The following is a 10,253-nucleotide window of genomic DNA, read 5'->3' as shown; positions in this document are numbered from 1 at the left end:
CGAGGACCGGCCCTCCGCGCCCCCAGGCCTGCACCCCAGCCCCTCCATGCCTGACTGCTGCAGCTGCCACGCTGTGGCTGCGATACCTGTGATGCTGCCTGATCTCCTGCCTCCCAGCAGCAGGCAGCCTGTGCTTCCCATCTCACCATTGCTCCCCATCTTCCCCACCCTCCACCTAAGCTCTCCCAACTGTGGTGCAGGAGCAGTCTGAGTGGGCTCCGGTGACAGCAGCGTGACATGGAGCTGGCAGTGAGGCTGTGCTGGTGCTGCACCAGCTCGCAGGGTGAAGCAGACAGTGAGGGGTGGCTGAGGGTTGTGCTGCATCCCCAAGCTCCCCTATCCCGTGGGACAGAGTCCTGGGGAGCCACTCTACCCCTCCATGGTGTCACCCCCACCTCACTCCCCACAGTCCATCTCCTGCAGCTCACTGAAGGTTTCAGACATCCCTGTCCTGCCCTGAGCATCTCTGAGTCACTGGGGCTGCCTGCCTTGCCCCAGCTCCCCCCTGCAGCACAGCACTGAGGCTTCACAGGCAACATGAGACTGACACAGTGGGGAGCCACAGTCCGCAGGGAGGTAACCATGATGATTACCGCTTCATCTGCAAGTGCAGCAGATGCACCGAGACATAAAAATGACTGCTGAAGCAACAGCAGAGACAGAGGGCAAGAGACTTCCTGGGTTGCCTTGGTCAGTCCCCACAGACACCACTCCTAAAGACAGGTACAGAGAGGACAGGGGAGCCACAGGAGGGCTCAGGGACAAATAAGCCTGGAGGGGAGGAGGAAACAGAGCAGAAAGCAGAAACAAGGCATAAGGCTGCAAGTCTTTTGCCATGGAAGCAAAATTTAGGGGGGCTCCTGCAGAAAGCACCAGGGTACATCTTTAATGCCTTCCCCTACAGCACTTGGGAAGGAGCAACATCCCATCCAAAGACAACTCTGTCGTGGAAATCAGCTGTTTCATGAAACAAGATTCCCTCATGGGGAGAAAAGCACTTTCCTTCCTACAGCTTACCTCAAGCACCATCATCTCTGCCACATCCGAATGACCTTCCAAGCCCTCCTTGAAGATTCATCTACATGTTTGGCTTTCAACTCCCTGCTGCCCTGGCTACTCAAGCACTACTGCACAGGCTGAGGTGCCAGCCCTGGGAGGCTCCCTCTTGCTCCTGTCAAATTCATCCAGCACTTGGTGTCTCCAGCACCACGTGGAAGAGACCCCGGGAGCAGTGCCCGAGCCCTGCACACAGCACAATGCTGCATGAAACAGCAGTGTGGGATCAATTACTTAGTGACAAGAAACCAAGCTTTACTCACACTCTGATCCTGCAGGAGCAGACAGCAGGGGGAAGAAACACCGGGCGGGACCGGCCAGCACAGCTGGGATCGCACACCCAGGTTTTGTTTTCAAACTTTGCTCAGTTGTGTCGGGGCTCTTTAAGGACCTAATCTCCGTGTGACTGTTCCCAGCACCAGCCGTGTCCCTGTGGTAATAACGACTTAGGGAAGCACCACCTAATGACGGCTGCGCTCTCAGGCGGGCTGGCTGCAGCTCTGCTGTGTCAGTGCTGTCCCTGGCCATCTCCATCCCAGCCAGATACTCCATGCTTTCCCAAATACCTCTGTCTGAGAGCTGTTTTCTCTCAAAAAGCACCCAGAGCTGATCACTGCACTCCAGAACTGCTCACTGAACGCAGAGGTAAGGAGACAAATGGAGTTAAAGCAGCACAGTTTGGTCTAATGGCTTAAATCCTCGTCAGAACCTGGTGTGGGTACAGCTGGGCAGAGATGTGGACATCACTTAGCTGACTCCAACACTCCTGTCTGCAGTGGTTGTTTTGGGAGCTTTTTTTGACACCAGTGTAGGAGAGACCAGCTAAAAGAGCTGTGTTAATGCAGAGTGTGTTCAGAAGCATGATAAAACTCAGTGCACACCGCTAACCAGTTACCTGGCTGGGCAATGCTTTGTGATATTGTATCTGTTCTGCAGCACTAGCTAATGGGTTCCCATTCCTTAGACTGTTAACTAAAGCAGAATTTGTCTGCACTTTTTAATGGTGCTCTGTGCACCCACCCCAGTGAGGGGTGGAGGCCAGCAGCTTCCCCAGGATGCCTGCAGTGGGCATGCTAGGCTGGACTGTGGGTCTGACCCTCCAATGTGCAGCCAGATTAATACACAAAGTAGCTTGTTTTGAAAATCCACATTCCACTGCTGTAAGAGAAAAACTCCCCCAGAGCACAGGCTGCCACCTTTCAAACAAGGTCAGACACCGACCTCCTCCCCCACTGCCAATGACCTTATTAGCACCGATCATGGTTCTAATAATATCCCACATTCTAAGCAGGCCATCTGCTGTGACATTTCACTACAAACTTAGGGAATTGCTTGGTTGGAGTACCCTCATGCTCCAGCAAGCCAACTGGCCTGCCTCAGGAATACACACCTTCCTCACAGCCTTAAGCAAAATGTTGCAGGAAGGCACCTCTATCTCCCGGCCTTCCAGCTCAGAGCTCAAGCATGCAGAGACCAGCACAGAGCCATGCCCAGGTGCTGGCTTCAGAGGAGGTAAAAAAGCAGAGTAACACGTTAAAAATCACTCCTCTGACAGTGGGGACACCAAGTGACCACATCACTGAAACCCAAAACCAAGGGCAAACACTAACCAGATGTTTAGAGTCAGCAGCACCAAGGCTTTCAAGAGCAGAACTTCTACTTTCTACTGTATGGACAGCAGAATTATTTTAGTATCCTAACACATTTGCTATGGTTAACCTGGATATTTTCCCTGCCATTTTGTAATAGACAGGTAAACTTGCAGAAGAACTGTGTTTGATAGCTAGTATTTTTGAAGGAGTCAGGGTTTAAAATGCCTACTCCATTAGCACACCTATCTAAAACACCCAGAGTCTTGTTACTACAGTAGCTCAGCTCCACTCAACCTTCAAAAGCATTTTCTTTGTACTGCTCCTGTGAGGTCAAAAAGTGAAATTAGGCACAGACACTGACATTACAACACTCTAAAGCGGCCTGCATCCTCACAAGGCTTTGAAAGCTGGCTTTCTAAATCCTTGGCCTTTCCTCTAATCAAAAGGCCTTCATCAGATGTGGTATGAGAGGCTACATGGGGAAAAGAAGGGGGTCAGTGCCTGGTTCTCTGCAGTTTTATGAACAGCAATAAAACAACATTAATAAGCCCCAAGTAAAACTGTGCCTGTATAGCATTACATTCACCCAAGTGCCTCAAAGCATTTATTTTAATACCAGTATAACAATATTTATAGGGACAGATTTTCAAAGAGCTCAGCTCCTCACTCAGAAATCTAACCACTTACTTAAACGCTCTGTGGGAAATGTCAAATGATGGGCTCTCCAGAAAGCCTGGCACATATTGCTTATATTTGTTTTAAAGCTTCCAAACAGCTCAATTACAGAGATGCATGTTGCTGCACTCTCCTTCAGATGGGTGAACCGAGTGTCAGAAAGCCACTGTCAGCATGGGGATTACATCAAACATGCTGTGCTGCTGAAGAAATCCACCAACTCCACATGCTCCTTCAGAGTCATTCTCCTCAAAGGCATCTTCTACTGCCTTTCCCTCAGCTGGCTTCACTGGGCTAATGCAACCATGAATGAGCAAGAGAAGCAGTTTCACTGACACAGCAGCACAACAAGAACACCACAGCCAAGTGTGGCTCCATGTTTACAGGGATACTCTGTCTCAAGCACTCTCTAGGGATAGGGACTATGCAAGTTTGGAGCACTGATTTGAATCCCTGTGTTAGCTACTGCTCTAGATCAGGTCTGGAAGATGTAAAGCTTGAACTTCCTTCCCCATGTGAATCTGGCAGCACTATGGCTTGTAGCACAGCACTCACTGAGGTGCCAGAGCTTACTGTACAAACACACAAGCCTCTGTGCTCCCTGGGCCAACTTCTGACTCACAGCCACACAAGAGCTGCCACAGCTTGCTAGCTGGGCTTCAGCACCCATGTCCCTCCTTCCAGCGCAGAGGAAACCCCTGGGGCTTGCAGAGCACCACGCTGCATTTGTGCTGGGTCATGGGCACAGAGCTTGTGCCTGCAGATCCAAGCAGAGCTGGCAGGACTGCAGGAGCCAGGTGCGTGTGCCGAGGGTGTGCAAAGAAACTCTCCCAAAAAGGAAACACAAAGGTGGCAGAGGAGACAACTGCAGGCACGTCTCCCCCTTTGGGAAACGGCTGAGGAACGTTTCCCTCCCTCAAAACCTGATGCAAAAGCTCACTTCAGTGCAAGGACCTCTTTGCTGCCCACAGGAATTCTACAGGGCTTAAAATCCGGCTTAAGTATTTTGCAGAAATGGAACCTCAGACTGGAGGGCTCTGCCCTTGAAAAAGGCAAGCAAGCCTGAGGAGCAGGAGGTGGCATGCCATGGCCCGTGCAACACTGCTAGATGCCCATAAAAGGCTTCAAAATGTAACTACTTAAGCACAGGCAGCAGCTCAGAAGGGTTTAGAGTCACATCCCAAAAGAATGTCTCTCCTGCTTTTTTAGGCAAGTGCGAGCAGCAGTCAGCACTTTACCAACATCATCCCAACCAGAAAACCAAGGTTTCTCTTGGCTGATACCCATAGTGTAAATGCTGCTGGCTTTACTCTTTGGGGATGGTGGTTTGCTTGTGCCACAGGGAAGACGACTGGGAGCTGCAGAGAGGCTGGCTGGTGAGGAGAGGGGAGGCTGGCAGGAGAACACCGCTGAATCTGCTTGGCCTGCCTCCCCCAAGAGGCTGGCCTCCCAAGTGCAGTCTCAGGACAGATTTGTAGCCACTGCTCTGCTTTCCAACACATTCGAGGGAAATTACACTCAAGTCTGAGGCCCAAGAAAAAGTTGTAATAAATTAATTCATAAGCTGCAGGAAGAAAGAAAAGGAGAGCTGTCCTGTGCCTGCAAAAGTGCCTCCCAAAGTGCCAGCCCACACCCGCACCTCTGCCAGCCTCTTCAAGTTGACCCCAGGGACACCACACGAGACCAGCACCTCCAGACAGCAAAGGCATCTGCCCCTTTGCAAACGAGCCCTCAAAAGATATGTGGGGTGAGAAGGCCTGGGGTGCAATGCTCTACATGTTCAAAACCAAAAGACTTTGGAGGACATTTCCACAAACACAAGACCAGACCTGGTGTCACCCTGTAACCATGCACTGCCACAGACAGGAAACCCACCTTTTCAACCATGACAGCAAGATTCACTAATGCTCATCTGTCATGCTTCAGCTATCAGAAAGTCACAAGAAGTGAGTCTGCTGGGACATCAGAGAAACCTATAGATAATGCTAAACAAATCAAACGTGCTCTGCACAGACCTCTGTCCTACAGAAAGATCAGGTAGGCAGATTAAAGCAATGACATCTATCTTTCCTTGGAAAGTTGAACATGCTTAGGGAGGTCACACACCAGTCAAGTAACCAGTGTGACTCCAAAGAGAAAGCATCTGCAGTCCAGACACAGGGGTAGACTTGGGAGATGCTCAGCCACAGGCACCATCAGGTGAGCTTCTCTGTCAGCAGTTTCCATCCCACAGCTGTGCTGAGAACCTTCTGGAGACATCGCAGAGTACACACAGCACACGTGCCAATTAAATTATACTGCAAAAACACAGAGCTTGTTGTAACCCATACCCAAGAAGGGATCAGACCAAAATATTGCTTTTTTCATTTAAGTTCTCATTCTCCTTTAAGTACCACTCTAAGAGAAATACAACAGCAACAGTTCTTTTATAAGTAAGTTTAAATACATTTTTTCCCCCGCTTTTAGTCGTTTGATTCAGTGGTTATAAAAAGCACTTAGTAAGTGCCATAAGATGCATGAGCATCCAGACAAGACAGAAAGCTGCTGCAAATCTACTTCTCATCACCAAACGCTGTTGCTACGTAGCTAAGTGCCTTAATGACAGATGAAAAGTAGAGGTTTCTCACAAAGGTGACTTTGCTCAATGTTGCTCATCTGGTTTATTTGCATCTCCATTATGTTGAGACATGTAGTCAGTGTGTCTCAAAAAATATCTCTATGGCTTTGTTTGCTTTCTTCTTCCTCTGTACGACCATAACCATATGCTAAGTTTAGTGGGTGTTTTGAGTTGTTTCTTAGTTTGCAGTTCATTTAAATTAAAAAAAAAATTCAAACTTCAAACTAGCAGCAGAAATAATTCTAGTGAAGTCAGTATAAAATAGGTACAAATTAGCATGAAAACTATAAGGAACAGCCTCAGGTACACCAGTCTCAAGATCATTTGGTATGTTTATTGCACAAGCATAGCAAACTTTTTAGATTGCCATGGGTCTTTGAATGCTATTACCAGATAATAACTCTTCTTTCAGAAAATAAGACAATTTAGACAAAACTGTACCTTTAACTCCTGACTTTATGCCTGTTCACAGACAACTCTTCTTTTTTTTAATGAAAAGTTGCTTTGAAACACAATAGCTTAATGATGTTTTTTAAATTAGACCTTCCAAAGTCAAAATTCACATCCCTGAAATATTCACCACACCATTTTCTATCTTTCAAAATCCTCTTCAAAACTTGGATTTGCATATGGAAACACCTACGTTCGTAACGCAAATTTTTTAAAAAAACAAAGACATCCCACAAAGCTGGGCTTGTAATTATTATTTTATTTTTTTTTCAACCCATGAGTGCATAGTGCAGATACCCAAACTGTGAGAAGTATGAATCAAAGCCTCTGTGAGCACCTGGTTTGCATTACCTGCATATTTTTATATAATATGTCACTATCTCCTAGAAACCACCTCTCAGCCTACTGCTCAATTAGTGTTTCTAGTGACCAAAGAAGGCGCTTTTTTTTTTCCTTCCTGACATCTTTAGAAACAGAACACTACTAACGATTTCTGGCCAGGGAATTAAGAAGCAGACAGGCTGATACCGTGCCTGCCTGATCCAGCCTGAGTAGGAAGGTTAATGACTTGAGTGCTTGCAGACAGCCCACCGTGCCACAACAGGCCTTTGTAAGAGCTGCCACAAGCCAGTAAACTGTGTCCTGACCCTTACAAAAAGCACCAGCTCTGCACTGGACAGTGCACACCAAGCCCAGGATGAACCCAAAGGCCATCTGGGTTTGCAGCAATGACAGTACACTCCTCTCCTCTGCTCTAAATGTCTCAGAGGTGCCAAGGGACTTGCCTAAGAGGTACTGCAGAGCATCAGCTGCTGCCCAGCAGCCATCGTGGTCATTTCTGGAGGGGAGTGGCCCAACAGTGGAGGGCTCTCATGCTTCTGGACTGCCCTCCACCAAGCAGTGCAGCTTGCCCTGACATTCACACAAATTAGTTCAGACAACACAGTTCTTCCAGAGTAACAAGGGGGGAAGCACCAGTAGTCAGAGCTCTCTTGGCATCCAAATCAAATCTGCGAGGAGCTTCTCACAAGGAACTATTTTTAAGTTTCAAATCAATCTGCTTGGGAAAGGTTCCTTCTGCTGCCTACAAATGTGTCAACACCCCCTTTGAAGAACCACAGCTCAGGACAGTAAGATCCAGCCCTGCACTTGCAACCTAAGCAAGACTCAGTATTTCATGACAGAAGCATTTCACAAGCACACAACACTCCTGCACAGCCTGCCCTGGGGTACCCCACCCAAGCATCAGTGAAGCCCCTGAAGTCCTGAGTGTTCTTCACAAGCTTATAGGTAGCACACATTTTCATCCTTGAAACAACCCACACTGAGGCAGCCTGACTGCTTCTGGAAGCATTACTGCTCTTACCACTGCACCAGAGGCAGAATCACTATACGAAATTAAAGGGGGGGGGGGAAGAAAAAAGAAAAAAGTGAGATGCAGTAAGCATACAGATGCTGTGCATGACCTGACTAGTGAGGTGAAACCATTGTATGCTGAGTTATCAGAAGTTCCTGTATGAAGGTATTGTTCAGGCTTTAAGAGGTCTGTGAGAAAAAAAAAAACCAGGAACAGCACGACACAATGGATGCAGATAAGCAACCTCTGAACAAAGCCCTGGGTGACTGCGAGACAAGGGGAAAACTTATTAGCTGCATGCATCCTATATCCTGTCTCCAAGAAAGCAACCCAGATGTTCTGCTAATGCAGGGTGTGAAAGATGAAAAGAGCACTGCAGCAGCTAGTGAGCTCTCTGAAGGAGAGAGGGTCTGTGTTCAACAGCTGTCCAAGGGAAGCAGTGGCTGACTGCACCAAGATGTCCACAGGGTGGGCAAGAAAAGCCTCTTCACAGGTCTAAGAATCTAACATCTCTCTAGTCACCAGGTAAGGGAGCCCATTATTACAAACACAAGGCCCTCCATATCGCGGCAAACAGGGCTTTGCAAGCCCAGCTCCAGCCCAAGAACAGAAAGACCATTGTTTGAGTGTTTAGTCACCAGGATGGTTATCTCCACTGGGAAACACATGGTGTACACACACACACAGGCTTGTGGCACTGGGGACTGCATCTCTCCACAGCACAGTAGAACAGGGCTCTGCCCGGCAAGAGCAACTGAAGCCAAGCGGCTGGAGGAAAGAAGAGCTTCAAGATTTAGTTCTTGTTTGAGAAGTGGGGTGCAGAAACAGTCCCACTGTCAACCTTTGGCCATGTGCTGTGCCTTGCCTGACCTCACTTCCCAGTGTGCTGCCCAAAGGCAGAGCTGTCAGCCCTCCATGAGGCCTTCCTAAGCCTGGAACATCCATTCCCAAAAATCCAGGCCACTTAACTAGCATATACTGGGCACCTGTTGCTATGGCAAGAAGAAACTGCACCAAGAACATCAGTTTACAGCTAGTTACACAGGAAACGTGCTGAGCTGCATAAGATCATACTCTACTCCTTCAGCATTTTTTGGTTTCCCAACATGGTGTCACCCAGCCCATTCCACACCACTGAAGAAGTGTTCACTTGTGCCAGTGGGTGGGATTTGAACCCCAGCTGCCCACACACTTGGTCCTGCTCATCTCACAGCCCTACACGTGCAGAAAAGGGCCAGCACAGAGAGCCTGGGCATGCTACAAAACACTGCACCCCAACCAGCACACATGTGGAAGTGTCACCCACTGGTGACACTGGTGCAGCTCAGAGCCAAGCCAAGCAGGGGGGCTGCCCAGGGGACACCTTCCCAGGACACTGCAAACATCAGGCAAGTTCTGCAAGGGTCACAGCACTACCCCTACATGGCATGTCAGCAGTCCTTTCAGTTCACAAATAAATACTATAAATGCAAACAGATTAATCTCTTCATTCAAAGTACCTGCACTGCCAATGGCTATAATTCCAAAATTTCAAGGACATATAGAACATGACTTTTTTCCCCCTCCGATAAATATATTTCTGCCTCTTGCTGTCAGCAAATCAGCAGTGTAAATGAACATTTGAAAGTCACTGTATAACTAAGAGTCACTGCATATAATCAGATTTTAAAAAGCAAAAACAAAGCCAAATAGGAAGCTCAAACTTCTTGATAAATGGGAACAGAAGTGAAAATATGAAGAAGCCACAAACAGTAATAAAATGGGTAAACCCCTGTTAAGACTGGATCCAGCCCCAGTCTGAACCTGTGCATACATAATTCCACCAGTTCTGTTACTCATTAGGTTCATAAAAATAAACCCAAATAATTCCAAGCAGCAGTTGAAGTTCAAGGGAAAACGTTTAAGCTTGTGAAATTTACCAGATTCCTTCTAGAAACTCTAACAGGTTAATTAAAACATTAAACACAATGCCAGGAGTTCTCAAAAGCTATCAGTTACCCATGTTGTCTCAGGGTTTTTATCACCCTATTTAAAACACCCCTGAGAAGCCAGACTTTTGGGGAAAAAAAGAGTAAAATAAAAGAGGATGTTCCTTTCCTGAGAAATGTGGAGAAGCAACTCCAATGAGAGATGCTGATCTCCCCTCCTGGGAGACCCCCCATCCCTGCCCCAACTCAGACCCCAGAGATTTGGTAAATTTTGAAAGGTCACCCCTGGAGCTCCAATGACAGTGATAACAAACCAAGAGCCACTGCCTGCGTGCAGAATCAATTCTGCAAAGATAAGCACCAGCAAAAAGGCTCAGCTGTAACTGGGACAGGCCCTGTCTTCGCACATCCCTTGCAAAAAAGCATTTTCCCAAAGCTCAGTTTTCTGGGAGTGCTGCACTCCAAATATTTTGGCTGTTCCTCATCTACAGGACGGCACTAAAGTGCGTCTACAACTCCCGTCTCCAGGAAATACACAGAAAGCTGATTCATTATCTTAAAACGCTGCTTTCATTCCT

General features: G+C 47.7%; 1 protein-coding gene across 4 annotated transcripts in view; it reads right to left on the bottom strand.

Moving 5' to 3' along the window:
• Positions 1–10,253, bottom strand: part of MBNL3 (muscleblind-like splicing regulator 3) — a 50,163-nt gene that overhangs the window by 38,981 nt on the left and 929 nt on the right. The window lies entirely within an intron of this gene.

This window comes from Chaetura pelagica, unplaced genomic scaffold (assembly GCF_000747805.2).
Source record: "Chaetura pelagica isolate M959 unplaced genomic scaffold, ChaPel_1.0 scaffold456, whole genome shotgun sequence".
NCBI classification, from domain to species: domain Eukaryota; kingdom Metazoa; phylum Chordata; class Aves; order Apodiformes; family Apodidae; genus Chaetura; species Chaetura pelagica.
The sequence above is the reverse complement of the archived record's forward strand: the minus strand, read 5'-3'. Positions and strand labels throughout refer to the sequence as shown.